This window comes from Rhinoderma darwinii (genome assembly GCF_050947455.1).
Source record: "Rhinoderma darwinii isolate aRhiDar2 chromosome 3 unlocalized genomic scaffold, aRhiDar2.hap1 SUPER_3_unloc_13, whole genome shotgun sequence".
NCBI classification, from domain to species: Eukaryota; Metazoa; Chordata; class Amphibia; order Anura; family Rhinodermatidae; genus Rhinoderma; species Rhinoderma darwinii.
The window spans coordinates 1,131,559-1,154,977 of NW_027461738.1; the positions used below are offsets into that span (position 1 = coordinate 1,131,559).

The following is a 23,419-nucleotide window of genomic DNA, read 5'->3' on the forward strand; positions in this document are numbered from 1 at the left end:
TCTGGGAGGTAACAGCAGCAATTCTTCTGAGGTGGAGCTGACTCTCAGCATCTGATGCTGTCCTATCAGCATGAAGTTGCTTCACACACATTGTGAAACTCAAGCTACAGGGAAGGAGGATCAATTCAAACAGCCATATCTCGGGCTGTGGGCCACCTAAAAAAGCAGATTTGGTGGCATTTGAAAGACTGGATTCTACTCTTTCATATGACACCAAAATCACAGTTCTAGCTGTGACAGAACCGAAGATATCACCTGTTGAAAACACAGTCGGGAATGGACGCAGTGTACTATATGATCACACTGTGTTGCTGGACAGGGAAGGGGGAGAAGTTGTATGCTGATTGGACAGCGTCATACAGAAAACATTAGCTGCCCAGAGTAAAAAGGAGTCATCTCCTATTTGGCTATTAGAGCTACATTAGTATATATAAATAAATGCTCATAACTTTGCAAATAAACGTTTTTTTAAAAAAAACAACAAATCACACTGTAGTTATCAGCATCATAGCGCCTATTAGGCTAGTTAGGAAATTGGGAATTGATAAACTGGTGACAGAGTCCATTTAAGGGACTATATACAGGAGTATGTGACAGAAAATAGTATTATAATTGACAGCAAGCAGAGATTTACTAAGGACAGAAGTTGTCCAACCAACCTGATTTGTTTTTATCAAGAGGAAAATAAAAGTCTGGACAAATGGGATGCTGTAGTTATAGTGATTTATACTCTAAATATTGCTCGCTTTTCAGAGTTGTAAGCCAGGGGCACAGCTGGAACCACTATTATTAATGTAATTAATCAGTGATAAAGAGGATGGAATTAAAATAACTCTTTCTATAGGTGACAAACTTTAATATGTTTCTGGAAGTTCTCTTCTTAAAATAGAACGTTGTGAACAGGACTTGAATCTGTGCAGGGGGACCCCATTGGATTTCAAATCCAACGCCTTAACCACTCGGCCATCACAACTTATGTACCCTGACTGTTAAGACTTCTGGCAACTACACCTAAGGGGCTAGCCAAAAATATGAGATCAGTCTTTTGCTCTGAACTGAGCTGTGTGGTAGGACACCGTGAGAAGAAAAGTTCTTTGGTGCTGTGGCTTAGTTGGTTAAAGCACCTGTCTAGTAAACAGGAGATCCTGAGTTCAAATCTCAGCAGTGCCTTGCTATTTGTTGCTTTAGTTTATTCACTTGTTTATTATTTAAGCTTACATAACTAAAGTATATGATGAATCAAATTCTTTATAGGCAATTAAAAATCTATCGGGTTTTTCATTGGTGACTGAGACCCCATGAATGTCATTGAGTTTTCTATAAGTAGTAAGTTCAATACAAAGTAATTATAGACCAGTAAGCTTAACATCCATTGTGGGAAAAACTTTTGAAGAGCTCTTAAAGGGACTCTGTTACCAGTTTATCAGGTCCCTAACTCCTAACTAGTCTAATTGATGCTTTGCTGCTGATAACTACAGGGTGATTTGTAGTAAAAAAAATGTTTATTATTTGCAAAATTATGAGCATTTTCTAAATATGTAATTTAGCCTTTATTAGACATCTGGGAGGTAACAGCAGCAATTCTCCTGAGGTGGAGCTGACTCTCAGCATCTGATGCTGTCCTATCAGCATGAAGTTGCTTCACACACATTGTGAAACTCAAGCTACAGGGAAGGAGGATCAATTCAAACAGCCATATCTCGGGCTGTGGGCCACCTAAAAAAGCAGATTTGGTGGCATTTGAAAGACTGGATTCTACTCTTTCATATGACACCAAAATCACAGTTCTAGCTGTGACAGAACCGAAGATATCACCTGTTGAAAACACAGTCGGGAATGGACGCAGTGTACTATATGATCACACTGTGTTGCTGGACAGGGAAGGGGGAGAAGTTGTATGCTGATTGGACAGCGTCATACAGAAAACATTAGCTGCCCAGAGTAAAAAGGAGTCATCTCCTATTTGGCTATTAGAGCTACATTAGTATATATAAATAAATGCTCATAACTTTGCAAATAAACGTTTTTTTAAAAAAAACAACAAATCACACTGTAGTTATCAGCATCATAGCGCCTATTAGGCTAGTTAGGAAATTGGGAATTGATAAACTGGTGACAGAGTCCATTTAAGGGACTATATACAGGAGTATGTGACAGAAAATAGTATTATAATTGACAGCAAGCAGAGATTTACTAAGGACAGAAGTTGTCCAACCAACCTGATTTGTTTTTATCAAGAGGAAAATAAAAGTCTGGACAAATGGGATGCTGTAGTTATAGTGATTTATACTCTAAATATTGCTCGCTTTTCAGAGTTGTAAGCCAGGGGCACAGCTGGAACCACTATTATTAATGTAATTAATCAGTGATAAAGAGGATGGAATTAAAATAACTCTTTCTATAGGTGACAAACTTTAATATGTTTCTGGAAGTTCTCTTCTTAAAATAGAACGTTGTGAACAGGACTTGAATCTGTGCAGGGGGACCCCATTGGATTTCAAATCCAACGCCTTAACCACTCGGCCATCACAACTTATGTACCCTGACTGTTAAGACTTCTGGCAACTACACCTAAGGGGCTAGCCAAAAATATGAGATCAGTCTTTTGTGAAACTCAAGCTACAGGGAAGGAGGATCAATTCAAACAGCCATATCTCGGGCTGTGGGCCACCTAAAAAAGCAGATTTGGTGGCATTTGAAAGACTGGATTCTACTCTTTCATATGACACCAAAATCACAGTTCTAGCTGTGACAGAACCGAAGATATCACCTGTTGAAAACACAGTCGGGAATGGACGCAGTGTACTATATGATCACACTGTGTTGCTGGACAGGGAAGGGGGAGAAGTTGTATGCTGATTGGACAGCGTCATACAGAAAACATTAGCTGCCCAGAGTAAAAAGGAGTCATCTCCTATTTGGCTATTAGAGCTACATTAGTATATATAAATAAATGCTCATAACTTTGCAAATAAACGTTTTTTTAAAAAAAACAACAAATCACACTGTAGTTATCAGCATCATAGCGCCTATTAGGCTAGTTAGGAAATTGGGAATTGATAAACTGGTGACAGAGTCCATTTAAGGGACTATATACAGGAGTATGTGACAGAAAATAGTATTATAATTGACAGCAAGCAGAGATTTACTAAGGACAGAAGTTGTCCAACCAACCTGATTTGTTTTTATCAAGAGGAAAATAAAAGTCTGGACAAATGGGATGCTGTAGTTATAGTGATTTATACTCTAAATATTGCTCGCTTTTCAGAGTTGTAAGCCAGGGGCACAGCTGGAACCACTATTATTAATGTAATTAATCAGTGATAAAGAGGATGGAATTAAAATAACTCTTTCTATAGGTGACAAACTTTAATATGTTTCTGGAAGTTCTCTTCTTAAAATAGAACGTTGTGAACAGGACTTGAATCTGTGCAGGGGGACCCCATTGGATTTCAAATCCAACGCCTTAACCACTCGGCCATCACAACTTATGTACCCTGACTGTTAAGACTTCTGGCAACTACACCTAAGGGGCTAGCCAAAAATATGAGATCAGTCTTTTGCTCTGAACTGAGCTGTGTGGTAGGACACCGTGAGAAGAAAAGTTCTTTGGTGCTGTGGCTTAGTTGGTTAAAGCACCTGTCTAGTAAACAGGAGATCCTGAGTTCAAATCTCAGCAGTGCCTTGCTATTTGTTGCTTTAGTTTATTCACTTGTTTATTATTTAAGCTTACATAACTAAAGTATATGATGAATCAAATTCTTTATAGGCAATTAAAAATCTATCGGGTTTTTCATTGGTGACTGAGACCCCATGAATGTCATTGAGTTTTCTATAAGTAGTAAGTTCAATACAAAGTAATTATAGACCAGTAAGCTTAACATCCATTGTGGGAAAAACTTTTGAAGAGCTCTTAAAGGGACTCTGTTACCAGTTTATCAGGTCCCTAACTCCTAACTAGTCTAATTGATGCTTTGCTGCTGATAACTACAGGGTGATTTGTAGTAAAAAAAATGTTTATTATTTGCAAAATTATGAGCATTTTCTAAATATGTAATTTAGCCTTTATTAGACATCTGGGAGGTAACAGCAGCAATTCTCCTGAGGTGGAGCTGACTCTCAGCATCTGATGCTGTCCTATCAGCATGAAGTTGCTTCACACACATTGTGAAACTCAAGCTACAGGGAAGGAGGATCAATTCAAACAGCCATATCTCGGGCTGTGGGCCACCTAAAAAAGCAGATTTGGTGGCATTTGAAAGACTGGATTCTACTCTTTCATATGACACCAAAATCACAGTTCTAGCTGTGACAGAACCGAAGATATCACCTGTTGAAAACACAGTCGGGAATGGACGCAGTGTACTATATGATCACACTGTGTTGCTGGACAGGGAAGGGGGAGAAGTTGTATGCTGATTGGACAGCGTCATACAGAAAACATTAGCTGCCCAGAGTAAAAAGGAGTCATCTCCTATTTGGCTATTAGAGCTACATTAGTATATATAAATAAATGCTCATAACTTTGCAAATAAACGTTTTTTTAAAAAAAACAACAAATCACACTGTAGTTATCAGCATCATAGCGCCTATTAGGCTAGTTAGGAAATTGGGAATTGATAAACTGGTGACAGAGTCCATTTAAGGGACTATATACAGGAGTATGTGACAGAAAATAGTATTATAATTGACAGCAAGCAGAGATTTACTAAGGACAGAAGTTGTCCAACCAACCTGATTTGTTTTTATCAAGAGGAAAATAAAAGTCTGGACAAATGGGATGCTGTAGTTATAGTGATTTATACTCTAAATATTGCTCGCTTTTCAGAGTTGTAAGCCAGGGGCACAGCTGGAACCACTATTATTAATGTAATTAATCAGTGATAAAGAGGATGGAATTAAAATAACTCTTTCTATAGGTGACAAACTTTAATATGTTTCTGGAAGTTCTCTTCTTAAAATAGAACGTTGTGAACAGGACTTGAATCTGTGCAGGGGGACCCCATTGGATTTCAAATCCAACGCCTTAACCACTCGGCCATCACAACTTATGTACCCTGACTGTTAAGACTTCTGGCAACTACACCTAAGGGGCTAGCCAAAAATATGAGATCAGTCTTTTGTGAAACTCAAGCTACAGGGAAGGAGGATCAATTCAAACAGCCATATCTCGGGCTGTGGGCCACCTAAAAAAGCAGATTTGGTGGCATTTGAAAGACTGGATTCTACTCTTTCATATGACACCAAAATCACAGTTCTAGCTGTGACAGAACCGAAGATATCACCTGTTGAAAACACAGTCGGGAATGGACGCAGTGTACTATATGATCACACTGTGTTGCTGGACAGGGAAGGGGGAGAAGTTGTATGCTGATTGGACAGCGTCATACAGAAAACATTAGCTGCCCAGAGTAAAAAGGAGTCATCTCCTATTTGGCTATTAGAGCTACATTAGTATATATAAATAAATGCTCATAACTTTGCAAATAAACGTTTTTTTAAAAAAAACAACAAATCACACTGTAGTTATCAGCATCATAGCGCCTATTAGGCTAGTTAGGAAATTGGGAATTGATAAACTGGTGACAGAGTCCATTTAAGGGACTATATACAGGAGTATGTGACAGAAAATAGTATTATAATTGACAGCAAGCAGAGATTTACTAAGGACAGAAGTTGTCCAACCAACCTGATTTGTTTTTATCAAGAGGAAAATAAAAGTCTGGACAAATGGGATGCTGTAGTTATAGTGATTTATACTCTAAATATTGCTCGCTTTTCAGAGTTGTAAGCCAGGGGCACAGCTGGAACCACTATTATTAATGTAATTAATCAGTGATAAAGAGGATGGAATTAAAATAACTCTTTCTATAGGTGACAAACTTTAATATGTTTCTGGAAGTTCTCTTCTTAAAATAGAACGTTGTGAACAGGACTTGAATCTGTGCAGGGGGACCCCATTGGATTTCAAATCCAACGCCTTAACCACTCGGCCATCACAACTTATGTACCCTGACTGTTAAGACTTCTGGCAACTACACCTAAGGGGCTAGCCAAAAATATGAGATCAGTCTTTTGCTCTGAACTGAGCTGTGTGGTAGGACACCGTGAGAAGAAAAGTGCTTTGGTGCTGTGGCTTAGTTGGTTAAAGCGCCTGTCTAGTAAACAGGAGATCCTGAGTTCAAATCTCAGCAGTGCCTTGCTATTTGTTGCTTTAGTTTATCCACTTGTTTATTATTTAAGCTTACATAACTAAAGTATATGATGAATCAAATTCTTTATAGGCAATTAAAAATCTATCGGGTTTTTCATTGGTGACAGAGACCCCATGAATGTCATTGAGTTTTCTATAAGTAGTAAGTTCAATACAAAGTAATTATAGACCAGTAAGCTTAACATCCATTGTGGGAAAAACTTTTGAAGAGCTCTTAAAGGGACTCTGTTACCAGTTTATCAGGTCCCTAACTCCTAACTAGTCTAATTGGTGCTTTGCTGCTGATAACTACAGGGTGATTTGTAGTAAAAAAAAATGTTTATTATTTGCAAAATTATGAGCATTTTCTAAATATGTAATTTAGCCTTTATTAGACATCTGGGAGGTAACAGCAGCAATTCTCCTGAGGTGGAGCTGACTCTCAGCATCTGATGCTGTCCTATCAGCATGAAGTTGCTTCACACACATTGTGAAACTCAAGCTACAGGGAAGGAGGATCAATTCAAACAGCCATATCTCGGGCTGTGGGACACCTAAAAAAGCAGATTTGGTGGCATTTGAAAGACTGGATTCTACTCTTTCATATGACACCAAAATCACAGTTCTAGCTGTGACAGAACCGAAGATATCACCTGTTGAAAACACAGTCGGGAATGGACGCAGTGTACTATATGATCACACTGTGTTGCTGGACAGGGAAGGGGGAGAAGTTGTATGCTGATTGGACAGCGTCATACAGAAAACATTAGCTGCCCAGAGTAAAAAGGAGTCATCTCCTATTTGGCTATTAGAGCTACATTAGTATATATAAATAAATGCTCATAACTTTGCAAATAAACGTTTTTTAAAAAAAAAAAACAACAAATCACACTGTAGTTATCAGCATCATAGCGCCTATTAGGCTAGTTAGGAAATTGGGAATTGATAAACTGGTGACAGAGTCCATTTAAGGGACTATATACAGGAGTATGTGACAGAAAATAGTATTATAATTGACAGCAAGCAGAGATTTACTAAGGACAGAAGTTGTCCAACCAACCTGATTTGTTTTTATCAAGAGGAAAATAAAAGTCTGGACAAATGGGATGCTGTAGTTATAGTGATTTATACTCTAAATATTGCTCGCTTTTCAGAGTTGTAAGCCAGGGGCACAGCTGGAACCACTATTATTAATGTAATTAATCAGTGATAAAGAGGATGGAATTAAAATAACTCTTTCTATAGGTGACAAACTTTAATATGTTTCTGGAAGTTCTCTTCTTAAAATAGAACGTTGTGAACAGGACTTGAATCTGTGCAGGGGGACCCCATTGGATTTCAAATCCAACGCCTTAACCACTCGGCCATCACAACTTATGTACCCTGACTGTTAAGACTTCTGGCAACTACACCTAAGGGGCTAGCCAAAAATATGAGATCAGTCTTTTGCTCTGAACTGAGCTGTGTGGTAGGACACCGTGAGAAGAAAAGTGCTTTGGTGCTGTGGCTTAGTTGGTTAAAGCGCCTGTCTAGTAAACAGGAGATCCTGAGTTCAAATCTCAGCAGTGCCTTGCTATTTGTTGCTTTAGTTTATTCACTTGTTTATTATTTAAGCTTACATAACTAAAGTATATGATGAATCAAATTCTTTATAGGCAATTAAAAATCTATCGGGTTTTTCATTGGTGACAGAGACCCCATGAATGTCATTGAGTTTTCTATAAGTAGTAAGTTCAATACAAAGTAATTATAGACCAGTAAGCTTAACATCCATTGTGGGAAAAACTTTTGAAGAGCTCTTAAAGGGACTCTGTTACCAGTTTATCAGGTCCCTAACTCCTAACTAGTCTAATTGGTGCTTTGCTGCTGATAACTACAGGGTGATTTGTAGTAAAAAAAATGTTTATTATTTGCAAAATTATGAGCATTTTCTAAATATGTAATTTAGCCTTTATTAGACATCTGGGAGGTAACAGCAGCAATTCTTCTGAGGTGGAGCTGACTCTCAGCATCTGATGCTGTCCTATCAGCATGAAGTTGCTTCACACACATTGTGAAACTCAAGCTACAGGGAAGGAGGATCAATTCATACAGCCATATCTCGGGCTGTGGGCCACCTAAAAAAGCAGATTTGGTGGCATTTGAAAGACTGGATTCTACTCTTTCATATGACACCAAAATCACAGTTCTAGCTGTGACAGAACCGAAGATATCACCTGTTGAAAACACAGTCGGGAATGGACGCAGTGTACTATATGATCACACTGTGTTGCTGGACAGGGAAGGGGGAGAAGTTGTATGCTGATTGGACAGCGTCATACAGAAAACATTAGCTGTCCAGAGTAAAAAGGAGTCATCTCCTATTTGGCTATTAGAGCTACATTAGTATATATAAATAAATGCTCATAACTTTGCAAATAAACGTTTTTTTAAAAAAAACAACAAATCACACTGTAGTTATCAGCATCATAGCGCCTATTAGGCTAGTTAGGAAATTGGGAATTGATAAACTGGTGACAGAGTCCATTTAAGGGACTATATACAGGAGTATGTGACAGAAAATAGTATTATAATTGACAGCAAGCAGAGATTTACTAAGGACAGAAGTTGTCCAACCAACCTGATTTGTTTTTATCAAGAGGAAAATAAAAGTCTGGACAAATGGGATGCTGTAGTTATAGTGATTTATACTCTAAATATTGCTCGCTTTTCAGAGTTGTAAGCCAGGGGCACAGCTGGAACCACTATTATTAATGTAATTAATCAGTGATAAAGAGGATGGAATTAAAATAACTCTTTCTATAGGTGACAAACTTTAATATGTTTCTGGAAGTTCTCTTCTTAAAATAGAACGTTGTGAACAGGACTTGAATCTGTGCAGGGGGACCCCATTGGATTTCAAATCCAACGCCTTAACCACTCGGCCATCACAACTTATGTACCCTGACTGTTAAGACTTCTGGCAACTACACCTAAGGGGCTAGCCAAAAATATGAGATCAGTCTTTTGCTCTGAACTGAGCTGTGTGGTAGGACACCGTGAGAAGAAAAGTTCTTTGGTGCTGTGGCTTAGTTGGTTAAAGCACCTGTCTAGTAAACAGGAGATCCTGAGTTCAAATCTCAGCAGTGCCTTGCTATTTGTTGCTTTAGTTTATTCACTTGTTTATTATTTAAGCTTACATAACTAAAGTATATGATGAATCAAATTCTTTATAGGCAATTAAAAATCTATCGGGTTTTTCATTGGTGACAGAGACCCCATGAATGTCATTGAGTTTTCTATAAGTAGTAAGTTCAATACAAAGTAATTATAGACCAGTAAGCTTAACATCCATTGTGGGAAAAACTTTTGAAGAGCTCTTAAAGGGACTCTGTTACCAGTTTATCAGGTCCCTAACTCCTAACTAGTCTAATTGGTGCTTTGCTGCTGATAACTACAGGGTGATTTGTAGTAAAAAAAAATGTTTATTATTTGCAAAATTATGAGCATTTTCTAAATATGTAATTTAGCCTTTATTAGACATCTGGGAGGTAACAGCAGCAATTCTCCTGAGGTGGAGCTGACTCTCAGCATCTGATGCTGTCCTATCAGCATGAAGTTGCTTCACACACATTGTGAAACTCAAGCTACAGGGAAGGAGGATCAATTCAAACAGCCATATCTCGGGCTGTGGGCCACCTAAAAAAGCAGATTTGGTGGCATTTGAAAGACTGGATTCTACTCTTTCATATGACACCAAAATCACAGTTCTAGCTGTGACAGAACCGAAGATATCACCTGTTGAAAACACAGTCGGGAATGGACGCAGTGTACTATATGATCACACTGTGTTGCTGGACAGGGAAGGGGGAGAAGTTGTATGCTGATTGGACAGCGTCATACAGAAAACATTAGCTGTCCAGAGTAAAAAGGAGTCATCTCCTATTTGGCTATTAGAGCTACATTAGTATATATAAATAAATGCTCATAACTTTGCAAATAAACGTTTTTTTAAAAAAAACAACAAATCACACTGTAGTTATCAGCATCATAGCGCCTATTAGGCTAGTTAGGAAATTGGGAATTGATAAACTGGTGACAGAGTCCATTTAAGGGACTATATACAGGAGTATGTGACAGAAAATAGTATTATAATTGACAGCAAGCAGAGATTTACTAAGGACAGAAGTTGTCCAACCAACCTGATTTGTTTTTATCAAGAGGAAAATAAAAGTCTGGACAAATGGGATGCTGTAGTTATAGTGATTTATACTCTAAATATTGCTCGCTTTTCAGAGTTGTAAGCCAGGGGCACAGCTGGAACCACTATTATTAATGTAATTAATCAGTGATAAAGAGGATGGAATTAAAATAACTCTTTCTATAGGTGACAAACTTTAATATGTTTCTGGAAGTTCTCTTCTTAAAATAGAACGTTGTGAACAGGACTTGAATCTGTGCAGGGGGACCCCATTGGATTTCAAATCCAACGCCTTAACCACTCGGCCATCACAACTTATGTACCCTGACTGTTAAGACTTCTGGCAACTACACCTAAGGGGCTAGCCAAAAATATGAGATCAGTCTTTTGCTCTGAACTGAGCTGTGTGGTAGGACACCGTGAGAAGAAAAGTTCTTTGGTGCTGTGGCTTAGTTGGTTAAAGCACCTGTCTAGTAAACAGGAGATCCTGAGTTCAAATCTCAGCAGTGCCTTGCTATTTGTTGCTTTAGTTTATTCACTTGTTTATTATTTAAGCTTACATAACTAAAGTATATGATGAATCAAATTCTTTATAGGCAATTAAAAATCTATCAGGTTTTTCATTGGTGACAGAGACCCCATGAATGTCATTGAGTTTTCTATAAGTAGTAAGTTCAATACAAAGTAATTATAGACCAGTAAGCTTAACATCCATTGTGGGAAAAACTTTTGAAGAGCTCTTAAAGGGACTCTGTTACCAGTTTATCAGGTCCCTAACTCCTAACTAGTCTAATTGGTGCTTTGCTGCTGATAACTACAGGGTGATTTGTAGTAAAAAAAATGTTTATTATTTGCAAAATTATGAGCATTTTCTAAATATGTAATTTAGCCTTTATTAGACATCTGGGAGGTAACAGCAGCAATTCTCCTGAGGTGGAGCTGACTCTCAGCATCTGATGCTGTCCTATCAGCATGAAGTTGCTTCACACACATTGTGAAACTCAAGCTACAGGGAAGGAGGATCAATTCAAACAGCCATATCTCGGGCTGTGGGACACCTAAAAAAGCAGATTTGGTGGCATTTGAAAGACTGGATTCTACTCTTTCATATGACACCAAAATCACAGTTCTAGCTGTGACAGAACCGAAGATATCACCTGTTGAAAACACAGTCGGGAATGGAGGTAGTGTACTATATGATCACACTGTGTTGCTGGACAGGGAAGGGGGAGAAGTTGTATGCTGATTGGACAGCGTCATACAGAAAACATTAGCTGCCCAGAGTAAAAAGGAGTCATCTCCTATTTGGCTATTAGAGCTACATTAGTATATATAAATAAATGCTCATAACTTTGCAAATAAACGTTTTTTAAAAAAAAAAAACAACAAATCACACTGTAGTTATCAGCATCATAGCGCCTATTAGGCTAGTTAGGAAATTGGGAATTGATAAACTGGTGACAGAGTCCATTTAAGGGACTATATACAGGAGTATGTGACAGAAAATAGTATTATAATTGACAGCAAGCAGAGATTTACTAAGGACAGAAGTTGTCCAACCAACCTGATTTGTTTTTATCAAGAGGAAAATAAAAGTCTGGACAAATGGGATGCTGTAGTTATAGTGATTTATACTCTAAATATTGCTCGCTTTTCAGAGTTGTAAGCCAGGGGCACAGCTGGAACCACTATTATTAATGTAATTAATCAGTGATAAAGAGGATGGAATTAAAATAACTCTTTCTATAGGTGACAAACTTTAATATGTTTCTGGAAGTTCTCTTCTTAAAATAGAACGTTGTGAACAGGACTTGAATCTGTGCAGGGGGACCCCATTGGATTTCAAATCCAATGCCTTAACCACTCGGCCATCACAACTTATGTACCCTGACTGTTAAGACTTCTGGCAACTACACCTAAGGGGCTAGCCAAAAATATGAGATCAGTCTTTTGCTCTGAACTGAGCTGTGTGGTAGGACACCGTGAGAAGAAAAGTGCTTTGGTGCTGTGGCTTAGTTGGTTAAAGCGCCTGTCTAGTAAACAGGAGATCCTGAGTTCAAATCTCAGCAGTGCCTTGCTATTTGTTGCTTTAGTTTATTCACTTGTTTATTATTTAAGCTTACATAACTAAAGTATATGATGAATCAAATTCTTTATAGGCAATTAAAAATCTATCGGGTTTTTCATTGGTGACAGAGACCCCATGAATGTCATTGAGTTTTCTATAAGTAGTAAGTTCAATACAAAGTAATTATAGACCAGTAAGCTTAACATCCATTGTGGGAAAAACTTTTGAAGAGCTCTTAAAGGGACTCTGTTACCAGTTTATCAGGTCCCTAACTCCTAACTAGTCTAATTGGTGCTTTGCTGCTGATAACTACAGGGTGATTTGTAGTAAAAAAAAATGTTTATTATTTGCAAAATTATGAGCATTTTCTAAATATGTAATTTAGCCTTTATTAGACATCTGGGAGGTAACAGCAGCAATTCTCCTGAGGTGGAGCTGACTCTCAGCATCTGATGCTGTCCTATCAGCATGAAGTTGCTTCACACACATTGTGAAACTCAAGCTACAGGGAAGGAGGATCAATTCAAACAGCCATATCTCGGGCTGTGGGCCACCTAAAAAAGCAGATTTGGTGGCATTTGAAAGACTGGATTCTACTCTTTCATATGACACCAAAATCACAGTTCTAGCTGTGACAGAACCGAAGATATCACCTGTTGAAAACACAGTCGGGAATGGACGCAGTGTACTATATGATCACACTGTGTTGCTGGACAGGGAAGGGGGAGAAGTTGTATGCTGATTGGATAGCGTCATACAGAAAACATTAGCTGCCCAGAGTAAAAAGGAGTCATCTCCTATTTGGCTATTAGAGCTACATTAGTATATATAAATAAATGCTCATAACTTTGCAAATAAACGTTTTTAAAAAAAAAAAAACAACAAATCACACTGTAGTTATCAGCATCATAGCGCCTATTAGGCTAGTTAGGAAATTGGGAATTGATAAACTGGTGACAGAGTCCATTTAAGGGACTATATACAGGAGTATGTGACAGAAAATAGTATTATAATTGACAGCAAGCAGAGATTTACTAAGGACAGAAGTTGTCCAACCAACCTGATTTGTTTTTATCAAGAGGAAAATAAAAGTCTGGACAAATGGGATGCTGTAGTTATAGTGATTTATACTCTAAATATTGCTCGCTTTTCAGAGTTGTAAGCCAGGGGCACAGCTGGAACCACTATTATTAATGTAATTAATCAGTGATAAAGAGGATGGAATTAAAATAACTCTTTCTATAGGTGACAAACTTTAATATGTTTCTGGAAGTTCTCTTCTTAAAATAGAACGTTGTGAACAGGACTTGAATCTGTGCAGGGGGACCCCATTGGATTTCAAATCCAACGCCTTAACCACTCGGCCATCACAACTTATGTACCCTGACTGTTAAGACTTCTGGCAACTACACCTAAGGGGCTAGCCAAAAATATGAGATCAGTCTTTTGCTCTGAACTGAGCTGTGTGGTAGGACACCGTGAGAAGAAAAGTGCTTTGGTGCTGTGGCTTAGTTGGTTAAAGCGCCTGTCTAGTAAACAGGAGATCCTGAGTTCAAATCTCAGCAGTGCCTTGCTATTTGTTGCTTTAGTTTATTCACTTGTTTATTATTTAAGCTTACATAACTAAAGTATATGATGAATCAAATTCTTTATAGGCAATTAAAAATCTATCGGGTTTTTCATTGGTGACAGAGACCCCATGAATGTCATTGAGTTTTCTATAAGTAGTAAGTTCAATACAAAGTAATTATAGACCAGTAAGCTTAACATCCATTGTGGGAAAAACTTTTGAAGAGCTCTTAAAGGGACTCTGTTACCAGTTTATCAGGTCCCTAACTCCTAACTAGTCTAATTGGTGCTTTGCTGCTGATAACTACAGGGTGATTTGTAGTAAAAAAAATGTTTATTATTTGCAAAATTATGAGCATTTTCTAAATATGTAATTTAGCCTTTATTAGACATCTGGGAGGTAACAGCAGCAATTCTCCTGAGGTGGAGCTGACTCTCAGCATCTGATGCTGTCCTATCAGCATGAAGTTGCTTCACACACATTGTGAAACTCAAGCTACAGGGAAGGAGGATCAATTCAAACAGCCATATCTCGGGCTGTGGGCCACCTAAAAAAGCAGATTTGGTGGCATTTGAAAGACTGGATTCTACTCTTTCATATGACACCAAAATCACAGTTCTAGCTGTGACAGAACCGAAGATATCACCTGTTGAAAACACAGTCGGGAATGGACGCAGTGTACTATATGATCACACTGTGTTGCTGGACAGGGAAGGGGGAGAAGTTGTATGCTGATTGGATAGCGTCATACAGAAAACATTAGCTGCCCAGAGTAAAAAGGAGTCATCTCCTATTTGGCTATTAGAGCTACATTAGTATATATAAATAAATGCTCATAACTTTGCAAATAAACGTTTTTAAAAAAAAAAAAACAACAAATCACACTGTAGTTATCAGCATCATAGCGCCTATTAGGCTAGTTAGGAAATTGGGAATTGATAAACTGGTGACAGAGTCCATTTAAGGGACTATATACAGGAGTATGTGACAGAAAATAGTATTATAATTGACAGCAAGCAGAGATTTACTAAGGACAGAAGTTGTCCAACCAACCTGATTTGTTTTTATCAAGAGGAAAATAAAAGTCTGGACAAATGGGATGCTGTAGTTATAGTGATTTATACTCTAAATATTGCTCGCTTTTCAGAGTTGTAAGCCAGGGGCACAGCTGGAACCACTATTATTAATGTAATTAATCAGTGATAAAGAGGATGGAATTAAAATAACTCTTTCTATAGGTGACAAACTTTAATATGTTTCTGGAAGTTCTCTTCTTAAAATAGAACGTTGTGAACAGGACTTGAATCTGTGCAGGGGGACCCCATTGGATTTCAAATCCAACGCCTTAACCACTCGGCCATCACAACTTATGTACCCTGACTGTTAAGACTTCTGGCAACTACACCTAAGGGGCTAGCCAAAAATATGAGATCAGTCTTTTGCTCTGAACTGAGCTGTGTGGTAGGACACCGTGAGAAGAAAAGTGCTTTGGTGCTGTGGCTTAGTTGGTTAAAGCGCCTGTCTAGTAAACAGGAGATCCTGAGTTCAAATCTCAGCAGTGCCTTGCTATTTGTTGCTTTAGTTTATTCACTTGTTTATTATTTAAGCTTACATAACTAAAGTATATGATGAATCAAATTCTTTATAGGCAATTAAAAATCTATCGGGTTTTTCATTGGTGACAGAGACCCCATGAATGTCATTGAGTTTTCTATAAGTAGTAAGTTCAATACAAAGTAATTATAGACCAGTAAGCTTAACATCCATTGTGGGAAAAACTTTTGAAGAGCTCTTAAAGGGACTCTGTTACCAGTTTATCAGGTCCCTAACTCCTAACTAGTCTAATTGGTGCTTTGCTGCTGATAACTACAGGGTGATTTGTAGTAAAAAAAATGTTTATTATTTGCAAAATTATGAGCATTTTCTAAATATGTAATTTAGCCTTTATTAGACATCTGGGAGGTAACAGCAGCAATTCTCCTGAGGTGGAGCTGACTCTCAGCATCTGATGCTGTCCTATCAGCATGAAGTTGCTTCACACACATTGTGAAACTCAAGCTACAGGGAAGGAGGATCAATTCAAACAGCCATATCTCGGGCTGTGGGCCACCTAAAAAAGCAGATTTGGTGGCATTTGAAAGACTGGATTCTACTCTTTCATATGACACCAAAATCACAGTTCTAGCTGTGACAGAACCGAAGATATCACCTGTTGAAAACACAGTCGGGAATGGACGCAGTGTACTATATGATCACACTGTGTTGCTGGACAGGGAAGGGGGAGAAGTTGTATGCTGATTGGACAGCGCCATACAGAAAACATTAGCTGCCCAGAGTAAAAAGGAGTCATCTCCTATTTGGCTATTAGAACTACATTAGTATATATAAATAAATGCTCATAACTTTGCAAATAAACGTTTTTAAAAAAAAAAAAAAATCACACTGTAGTTATCAGCATCATAGCGCCTATTAGGCTAGTTAGGAAATTGGGAATTGATAAACTGGTGACAGAGTCCATTTAAGGGACTATATACAGGAGTATGTGACAGAAAATAGTATTATAATTGACAGCAAGCAGAGATTTACTAAGGACAGAAGTTGTCCAACCAACCTGATTTGTTTTTATCAAGAGGAAAATAAAAGTCTGGACAAATGGGATGCTGTAGTTATAGTGATTTATACTCTAAATATTGCTCGCTTTTCAGAGTTGTAAGCCAGGGGCACAGCTGGAACCACTATTATTAATGTAATTAATCAGTGATAAAGAGGATGGAATTAAAATAACTCTTTCTATAGGTGACAAACTTTAATATGTTTCTGGAAGTTCTCTTCTTAAAAGAGAATGTTGTGAACAGGACTTGAACCTGTGCAGGGGGACCCCATTGGATTTCAAATCCAACGCCTTAACCACTCGGCCATCACAACTTACGTACCCTGACTGTTAAGACTTCTGGCAACTACACCTAAGGGGCTAGCCTAAAATATGAGATCAGTCTTTTGCTCTGAACTGAGCTGTGTGGTAGGACACATGAGAAGAAAAGTGCTTTGGTGCTGTGGCTTAGTTGGTTAAAGCGCCTGTCTAGTAAACAGGAGATCCTGAGTTCAAATCTCAGCAGTGCCTTGCTATTTGTTGCTTTAGGTTATTCACTTGTTTATTATTTAAGTTTACATAACTAAAGTTTATGATGAATCTAATTCTTTATAGGCAATTAAAAATCTATCGGGTTTTTCATTGGTGACAGAGACCCCATGAATGTCATTGAGTTTTCTATAAGTAGTAAGTTCAATACAAAGTAATTATAGACCAGTAAGCTTAACATCCATTGTGGGAAAAACTTTTGAAGAGCTCTTAAAGGGACTCTGTTACCAGTTTATCAGGTCCCTAACTCCTAACTAGTCTAATTGGTGCTTTGCTGCTGATAACTACAGGGTGATTTGTAGTAAAAAAAAATGTTTATTATTTGCAAAATTATGAGCATTTTCTAAATATGTAATTTAGCCTTTATTAGACATCTGGGAGGTAACAGCAGCAATTCTCCTGAGGTGGAGCTGACTCTCAGCATCTGATGCTGTCCTATCAGCATGAAGTTGCTTCACACACATTGTGAAACTCAAGCTACAGGGAAGGAGGATCAATTCAAACAGCCATATCTCGGGCTGTGGGCCACCTAAAAAAGCAGATTTGGTGGCATTTGAAAGACTGGATTCTACTCTTTCATATGACACCAAAATCACAGTTCTAGCTGTGACAGAACCGAAGATATCACCTGTTGAAAACACAGTCGGGAATGGACGCAGTGTACTATATGATCACACTGTGTTGCTGGACAGGGAAGGGGGAGAAGTTGTATGCTGATTGGACAGCGTCATACAGAAAACATTAGCTGCCCAGAGTAAAAAGGAGTCATCTCCTATTTGGCTATTAGAGCTACATTAGTATATATAAATAAATGCTCATAACTTTGCAAATAAACGTTTTTAAAAAAAACAAAACAAATCACACTGTAGTTATCAGCATCATAGCGCCTATTAGGCTAGTTAGGAAATTGGGAATTGATAAACTGGTGACAGAGTCCATTTAAGGGACTATATACAGGAGTATGTGACAGAAAATAGTATTATAATTGACAGCAAGCAGAGATTTACTAAGGACAGAAGTTGTCCAACCAACCTGATTTGTTTTTATCAAGAGGAAAATAAAAGTCTGGACAAATGGGATGCTGTAGTTATAGTGATTTATACTCTAAATATTGCTCGCTTTTCAGAGTTGTAAGCCAGGGGCACAGCTGGAACCACTATTATTAATGTAATTAATCAGTGATAAAGAGGATGGAATTAAAATAACTCTTTCTATAGGTGACAAACTTTAATATGTTTCTGGAAGTTCTCTTCTTAAAATAGAACGTTGTGAACAGGACTTGAACCTGTGCAGGGAGACCCCATTGGATTTCAAATCCAACGCCTTAACCACTCGGCCATCACAACTTATGTACCCTGACTGTTAAGACTTCTGGCAACTACACCTAAGGGGCTAGCCTAAAATATGAGATCAGTCTTTTGCTCTGAACTGAGCTGTGTGGTAGGACACCGTGAGAAGAAAAGTGCTTTGGTGCTGTGGCTTAGTTGGTTAAAGCGCCTGTCTAGTAAACAGGAGATCCTGAGTTCAAATCTCAGCAGTGCCTTGCTATTTGTTGCTTTAGTTTATTCACTTGTTTATTATTTAAGTTTACATAACTAAAGTATATGATGAATCAAATTCTTTATAGGCAATTAAAAATCTATCGGGTTTTTCATTGGTGACAGAGACCCCATGAATGTCATTGAGTTTTCTATAAGTAGTAAGTTCAATACAAAGTAATTATAGACCAGTAAGTTTAACATCCATTGTGGGAAAAACTTTTGAAGAGCTCTTAAAGGGACTCTGTTACCAGTTTATCAGGTCCCTAACTCCTAACTAGTCTAATTGGTGCTTTGCTGCTGATAACTACAGGGTGATTTGTAGTAAAAAAAATGTTTATTATTTGCAAAATTATGAGCATTTTCTAAATATGTAATTTAGCCTTTATTAGACATCTGGGAGGTAACAGCAGCAATTCTCCTGAGGTGGAGCTGACTCTCAGCATCTGATGCTGTCCTATCAGCATGAAGTTGCTTCACACACATTGTGAAACTCAAGCTACAGGGAAGGAGGATCAATTCAAACAGCCATATCTCGGGCTGTGGGCCACCTAAAAAAGCAGATTTGGTGGCATTTGAAAGACTGGATTCTACTCTTTCATATGACACCAAAATCACAGTTCTAGCTGTGACAGAACCGAAGATATCACCTGTTGAAAACACAGTCGGGAATGGACGCAGTGTACTATATGATCACACTGTGTTGCTGGACAGGGAAGGGGGAGAAGTTGTATGCTGATTGGACAGCGTCATACAGAAAACATTAGCTGCCCAGAGTAAAAAGGAGTCATCTCCTATTTGGCTATTAGAGCTACATTAGTATATATAAATAAATGCTCATAACTTTGCAAATAAACGTTTTTTTAAAAAAAACAACAAATCACACTGTAGTTATCAGCATCATAGCGCCTATTAGGCTAGTTAGGAAATTGGGAATTGATAAACTGGTGACAGAGTCCATTTAAGGGACTATATACAGGAGTATGTGACAGAAAATAGTATTATAATTGACAGCAAGCAGAGATTTACTAAGGACAGAAGTTGTCCAACCAACCTGATTTGTTTTTATCAAGAGGAAAATAAAAGTCTGGACAAATGGGATGCTGTAGTTATAGTGATTTATACTCTAAATATTGCTCGCTTTTCAGAGTTGTAAGCCAGGGGCACAGCTGGAACCACTATTATTAATGTAATTAATCAGTGATAAAGAGGATGGAATTAAAATAACTCTTTCTATAGGTGACAAACTTTAATATGTTTCTGGAAGTTCTCTTCTTAAAATAGAACGTTGTGAACAGGACTTGAACCTGTGCAGGGAGACCCCATTGGATTTCAAATCCAACGCCTTAACCACTCGGCCATCACAACTTATGTACCCTGACTGTTAAGACTTCTGGCAACTACACCTAAGGGGCTAGCCTAAAATATGAGATCAGTCTTTTGCTCTGAACTGAGCTGTGTGGTAGGACACCGTGAGAAGAAAAGTGCTTTGGTGCTGTGGCTTAGTTGGTTAAAGCGCCTGTCTAGTAAACAGGAGATCCTGAGTTCAAATCTCAGCAGTGCCTTGCTATTTGTTGCTTTAGTTTATTCACTTGTTTATTATTTAAGTTTACATAACTAAAGTATATGATGAATCAAATTCTTTATAGGCAATTAAAAATCTATCGGGTTTTTCATTGGTGACAGAGACCCCATGAATGTCATTGAGTTTTCTATAAGTAGTAAGTTCAATACAAAGTAATTATAGACCAGTAAGTTTAACATCCATTGTGGGAAAAACTTTTGAAGAGCTCTTAAAGGGACTCTGTTACCAGTTTATCAGGTCCCTAACTCCTAACTAGTCTAATTGGTGCTTTGCTGCTGATAACTACAGGGTGATTTGTAGTAAAAAAAATGTTTATTATTTGCAAAATTATGAGCATTTTCTAAATATGTAATTTAGCCTTTATTAGACATCTGGGAGGTAACAGCAGCAATTCTCCTGAGGTGGAGCTGACTCTCAGCATCTGATGCTGTCCTATCAGCATGAAGTTGCTTCACACACATTGTGAAACTCAAGCTACAGGGAAGGAGGATCAATTCAAACAGCCATATCTCGGGCTGTGGGCCACCTAAAAAAGCAGATTTGGTGGCATTTGAAAGACTGGATTCTACTCTTTCATATGACAACAAAATCACAGTTCTAGCTGTGACAGAACCGAAGATATCACCTGTTGAAAACACAGTCGGGAATGGACGCAGTGTACTATATGATCACACTGTGTTGCTGGACAGGGAAGGGGGAGAAGTTGTATGCTGATTGGACAGCGTCATACAGAAAACATTAGCTGCCCAGAGTAAAAAGGATGAGTAATTTGTTTGAAAAAACGGGACCCCATACGGCGCTGCTACTCAGGAACGAATGCAGTAGTAGTTTAGAATTGATACTTTATTGTAGGCTACGCGTTTCAATGCCGCACCGGCATCTTCCTCAGGCCACAAACATTTTAGTCTGAACAACAGCCCTTAAATACACCACGCGGGAGAAAAAAACCGCCAATGTAGACAGGGTTAAAGTGCAAGATGACGTAATCACTGTGAACAGTTCAAATATGACAGGTACACAAAGTAATCCAATAGTATATAATGCTAATTTAAACTAAAATCGGCAGAGTGGAAATAAAAATACGGTATGGGATCTTACAATAAGAAACAAAGGGGGGGGGGGGAAATTGCAAAAACATTAATGTCCATATCAATGAATTTAAACAGTTGCTAAAACACAATAAAATATACAGAAGTTTAGCGATGTATCGTACTTGCAATATTTCGCGGTAATTCACCATTTAATTAGGATGAAAACGAATTAAAAGAAAATAAACTGAATAAGTGAAAATCATAAAAACTGCTATTGAACCCATATAACTGGGAACTCAACTGGACGTAGAAACCATAAAAATAGTGTATATTTCAGTGAAAAAACAACAATCAACCATTAAGTTGATTTGAATGTCATTTATATTTTTATTTCTAGTAATTAACATATGGAATAAAATAAGAACATTCCATCATATAAAGATGTAGGGGTCGAGTAATTAATTTGGATGAAAGGGAGGGCTATTTTGGACAATCTGAAATATGATTAAAGATAAAAGTTTAAAAGCTCAAGAAAAATACAGAAGTATATGCTGTATCAAAACAGCGATATTTTGCGGTAATTCAACACTTACTTGCAATCAAAACGAATTTGTAAAAAAATGGATACAGGAGGAGAAAAAGATTAAATTTACTATAAACCCGTGGCAGCCAGACCCCAGAATATTTCGCGGTAATTCACCATTTAATTAGGATGAAAACGAATTAAAAGAAAATAAACTGAATAAGTGAAAATCATAAAAACTGCTATTGAACCCATATAGCTGGGAACTCAACTGGACGTAGAAACCATAAAAATAGTGTATATTTCAGTGAAAAAACAACAATCAACCATTAAGTTGATCTGAATGTCATTTATATTTTTATTTCTAGTAATTAACCTATGGAATAAAATAAGAACATTCCATCATATAAAGATGTAGGGGTCGAGTAATTAATTTGGATGAAAGGGAGGGCTATTTTGGACAATCTGAAATATGATTAAAGATAAAAGTTTAAAAGCTCAAGAAAAATACAGAAGTATATGCTGTATCAAAACAGCGATATTTTGCGGTAATTCAACAATTACTTGCAATCAAAACGAATTTGTAAAAAAATGGATTCAGGAGGAGAAAAAGATTAAATTTACTATAAACCCGTGGCAGCCAGACCCCAGAATAATCAGGGAAATCACTATTAATAGAACCACTGCTCATCCTTCACGATGATAATCATAGTACCAACAGCGATTAACCTGTGTAGTAAAATATGGAAAATTCACTACAGATACTACCAAAAAAATCTATATATATAAGTATTAAGTACACATATATAAGTTAGAGGTGAGTCCTATCTGCTAAAAAAACACAAATGTAAATGTGATAAAAAGGAGCATTAATCAAGATTAGTTTCCGAAATGTCATTCAAACCGTTTGGATGTAGGGTCAATAATTTAAATATCCAAAAATTTTCTCGTTGCTTGAGTTTTTGGAACCGGTTGGGAACGTCACAAGGAATTTGCTCAATAGGCGTAATGATAATTCTATTAAACTGGCAGTTATGGGATGAAGCACAGTGTCTCGAAACACTGTGTTTTAAAAACCCCTTAAGGACGTTATATCTATGTTTGTTGATCCTGCTTCTCAAACATTGGATAGTCCTCCCAATGTACTGTAAGTGGCACGAACACTCAAGGAGGTAAATTACAAAATTACTACCACAATTAAGGAAAGCCTTAATTGGGAAAATTTCTTTGGTTGTATTGGAACAGAAGGTCAATTTTTTGTGTGAGATATTATTACAACACAGACAACGTACTTGGCTGCACTTATAGGATCCATTCAAAACTGGTAAAACTCTGGGAATAGAAGGTTTAAGATTGTTAATACGACTAGGGGCCAATATATTCTTCAAATTAGCTGACCGTCTAAAGGTGATATTTGGTTTGTCAGGTAGAGAATTTTTGAGGAAAGGATCATTTCTCAAGATATGCCAATGTCTGGACAAAATAGATCTCACCAATTTATGTCCACTATTGTATGATGTAATAAAATTATTTGTAAACTTAATCTTGTTGGTATTAGTTTTTCCATTTTTATTAGTGCAATCGGTAGTATC

General features: G+C 37.6%; 15 non-coding genes across 15 annotated transcripts; 12 read left to right on the forward strand and 3 right to left on the reverse strand.

Moving 5' to 3' along the window:
• Positions 1-1,096: 1,096 nt before the first annotated feature.
• TRNAT-AGU (transfer RNA threonine (anticodon AGU)) lies at positions 1,097-1,170 on the forward strand. The gene has a single exon. It is a non-coding gene; the product is annotated as a tRNA-Thr (tRNA).
• A 2,441-nt stretch (positions 1,171-3,611) lies between these two features.
• On the forward strand, positions 3,612-3,685 carry TRNAT-AGU (transfer RNA threonine (anticodon AGU)). Its single transcript has one exon. It is a non-coding gene; the product is annotated as a tRNA-Thr (tRNA).
• Positions 3,686-6,126: 2,441 nt separating this feature from the next.
• On the forward strand, positions 6,127-6,200 carry TRNAT-AGU (transfer RNA threonine (anticodon AGU)). The gene has a single exon. It is a non-coding gene; the product is annotated as a tRNA-Thr (tRNA).
• Positions 6,201-7,690: 1,490 nt separating this feature from the next.
• TRNAT-AGU (transfer RNA threonine (anticodon AGU)) lies at positions 7,691-7,764 on the forward strand. The gene has a single exon. It is a non-coding gene; the product is annotated as a tRNA-Thr (tRNA).
• A 1,486-nt stretch (positions 7,765-9,250) lies between these two features.
• Positions 9,251-9,324, forward strand: TRNAT-AGU (transfer RNA threonine (anticodon AGU)). Its single transcript has one exon. It is a non-coding gene; the product is annotated as a tRNA-Thr (tRNA).
• A 1,487-nt stretch (positions 9,325-10,811) lies between these two features.
• TRNAT-AGU (transfer RNA threonine (anticodon AGU)) lies at positions 10,812-10,885 on the forward strand. Its single transcript has one exon. It is a non-coding gene; the product is annotated as a tRNA-Thr (tRNA).
• Positions 10,886-12,374: 1,489 nt separating this feature from the next.
• On the forward strand, positions 12,375-12,448 carry TRNAT-AGU (transfer RNA threonine (anticodon AGU)). Its single transcript has one exon. It is a non-coding gene; the product is annotated as a tRNA-Thr (tRNA).
• Positions 12,449-13,938: 1,490 nt separating this feature from the next.
• On the forward strand, positions 13,939-14,012 carry TRNAT-AGU (transfer RNA threonine (anticodon AGU)). Its single transcript has one exon. It is a non-coding gene; the product is annotated as a tRNA-Thr (tRNA).
• Positions 14,013-15,501: 1,489 nt separating this feature from the next.
• Positions 15,502-15,575, forward strand: TRNAT-AGU (transfer RNA threonine (anticodon AGU)). Its single transcript has one exon. It is a non-coding gene; the product is annotated as a tRNA-Thr (tRNA).
• Positions 15,576-16,854: 1,279 nt separating this feature from the next.
• Positions 16,855-16,936, reverse strand: TRNAS-UGA (transfer RNA serine (anticodon UGA)). Its single transcript has one exon. It is a non-coding gene; the product is annotated as a tRNA-Ser (tRNA).
• A 122-nt stretch (positions 16,937-17,058) lies between these two features.
• Positions 17,059-17,132, forward strand: TRNAT-AGU (transfer RNA threonine (anticodon AGU)). Its single transcript has one exon. It is a non-coding gene; the product is annotated as a tRNA-Thr (tRNA).
• Positions 17,133-18,414: 1,282 nt separating this feature from the next.
• Positions 18,415-18,496, reverse strand: TRNAS-UGA (transfer RNA serine (anticodon UGA)). The gene has a single exon. It is a non-coding gene; the product is annotated as a tRNA-Ser (tRNA).
• A 123-nt stretch (positions 18,497-18,619) lies between these two features.
• On the forward strand, positions 18,620-18,693 carry TRNAT-AGU (transfer RNA threonine (anticodon AGU)). Its single transcript has one exon. It is a non-coding gene; the product is annotated as a tRNA-Thr (tRNA).
• Positions 18,694-19,974: 1,281 nt separating this feature from the next.
• Positions 19,975-20,056, reverse strand: TRNAS-UGA (transfer RNA serine (anticodon UGA)). The gene has a single exon. It is a non-coding gene; the product is annotated as a tRNA-Ser (tRNA).
• Positions 20,057-20,179: 123 nt separating this feature from the next.
• Positions 20,180-20,253, forward strand: TRNAT-AGU (transfer RNA threonine (anticodon AGU)). The gene has a single exon. It is a non-coding gene; the product is annotated as a tRNA-Thr (tRNA).
• The last annotated feature ends 3,166 nt before the right edge of the window (positions 20,254-23,419 follow it).